Source organism: Frankliniella occidentalis, unplaced genomic scaffold (genome assembly GCF_000697945.3).
Source record: "Frankliniella occidentalis isolate FOCC.00 unplaced genomic scaffold, Focc_3.1 Scaffold414, whole genome shotgun sequence".
NCBI classification, from domain to species: Eukaryota; Metazoa; Arthropoda; class Insecta; order Thysanoptera; family Thripidae; genus Frankliniella; species Frankliniella occidentalis.
Window position 1 is genome coordinate 19,808 of NW_026267535.1, and position 2,033 is coordinate 21,840.

A 2,033-nucleotide genomic window follows, 5' to 3' on the forward strand; every position below is an offset into this window, starting at 1 on the left:
GCGCTGTCTCTCTCGCTGTGCCGGGGTCAGCGGCTGCAACAGCACAAGAACGCCGTCAGTAAGCCTGAGAGTGGCGATAGGCTAGAAAGCCCCACGGACACCAGCATGCACGTGCAAGTAGAGATGCATCCGTCTCAAGGTGGGCTGCACAAGAAGAGCCTGCAACAGGAGAAGGCGGGTGTAAGTGAAAGGTCGACAGAATGCATTTTATCCAAGGAGCGTGGTGCCGTATGGATGTCACTATTATGCATGTTGCTATGACCATCTACAACATCGTTACCTTTAAAAACCAAGTACAATGAAAACAAATTGATAATTATGTATTATTATTTTATTGATAACAAACTGACATTTATTTTACGCCAAAATTACATAATTTACACAAAATACCAACTGAAACAGTCAAGGACAAAGTAAGTCTCGATTAACAAGCAAAATAATAATCAATACCGAAAATAGCTTGTTCTTGATAGTTCTCGTGTGTAGCAGCTTGTGATCAATCATGCAAAAGACCTTCATAGTTCTTCATCTTGGCCAGAGAAATGTGTCCCTAATGGCTTAAACGATGGAAAATATGGTTTATCAAAAGCGTCTCATGTGGACATTAGATACACATTTTTCAGAGGTCCTCACATGGTAAGCAAGATTCCTTTTCTGTTTAAAACGCTAGTGACAGATGTCACATTCATATGGTCTCGCAGTGTGGGTTCTGATGTGCTGAGCAAGATTACTTTGATCACTAAACCGCTTGTGACAAATGTCACATTCAAATGGTCTCTCACCAGTGTGGGTCCTGACATGCTTTGCAAGATCATATTTCTTGCTAAAATGCTTATTACAAATGTCACATTCATAAGGTTTCTCTTCAGTGTGGGTCCTGACATGCTGAGCAAGATTACCTTGAGAACTAAACCGCTTGTGACAGATGTCACATTCATATGGTCTCTCAGTGTGGGTTCTGACGTGCTGAGCAAGATTACTTTGATCACTAAACCGCTTGTGACAAATGTCACATTCATATGGCCTTTCACCAGTGTGGGTCCTGATGTGCCTAGCTAGAACGGCTTTCCGTGTGAAACACTTCTGACAATCATTACACTTGTACGACTCCTGTCCGCCGTGAACACGTCCTCTCTGCCTCCGCTTCACTTGGTCCTGATGCTGCTCTGGACAGCTATTGCCCTCGCCCGCCTCTCCTCCACTGCCGGCCTCCTCGCCAACATCCTCGGGGTGCTGCTGCAGGGCCTCGCCGTCCTGCCGGTTGCTCTCAGGGTGCTGCTCGAGATCCTCGTCGTCCTGGTGTTCGCCCTTTCCTCCGTCCCGGCTCGCTTTGCTCAGGCGGGTGCGGAGCGAGTAGCTTTCCGCCTCTAGAAGCTGGCCGTCCTCGACGCTGCCGGAACTTTCCGTACCGTCGGCCACAGTCACTGCATGGTGCAGTGTAATCTTCTGGTCCGCGGCCACTTCATTTGCCCGATGCAGCGGGTCGGTGGGGCGCGGGGGGCGGTCTGCGGGCGTCGGCCCGCTCGGTATGCCGGAGTCAGCGCCTGCAACAGCACAGAAATACCAAGAGAACGCTAGCGAGGAAACACAATATCGCCATCAATTAAATTTAGTTTTTAAGCAGTGACAAGACGGAAAAAAGACATGTTGGCGCCGCACCTTCTGGGCCATCGTCGTTCAGATTGAGCTCCTCGTGGAGTGAGGTCTTCTCGTCCACGGCGTCCAGCTTCACCTCGTGCAGTGGACCAGTGGGGTGCGGAGGGCGGTCTGTGGGCGCTGTCTCTCTCGCTGTGCCGGGGTCAGCGGCTGCAACAGCACGAGAACATCGTCAGAAAGCCTAAGAGTGGCGATAGGGTAAGGAGCCCCACCGACACCAGCGTGCACGTGCAAGTAGGGAGACATCAGCCTTCGAGTTGGGGCAGCACAAGAAGAGCCTGCAACAGGAGAAAGCGGGTATTAGTGGACAGTCGAACGAATGCGTTATGCCCCAGGAGCGTGGTTCCGTACAGAAGGGGGAGGGGAGCTAGAAGAAG

General features: G+C 50.7%; 1 pseudogene; it reads right to left on the minus strand.

The window, feature by feature from the left end:
* Window positions 1-6: 6 nt before the first annotated feature.
* LOC113209029 (zinc finger protein 629-like) overlaps window positions 7-2,033 on the minus strand; it is a 7,247-nt pseudogene continuing 5,220 nt past the window's right edge.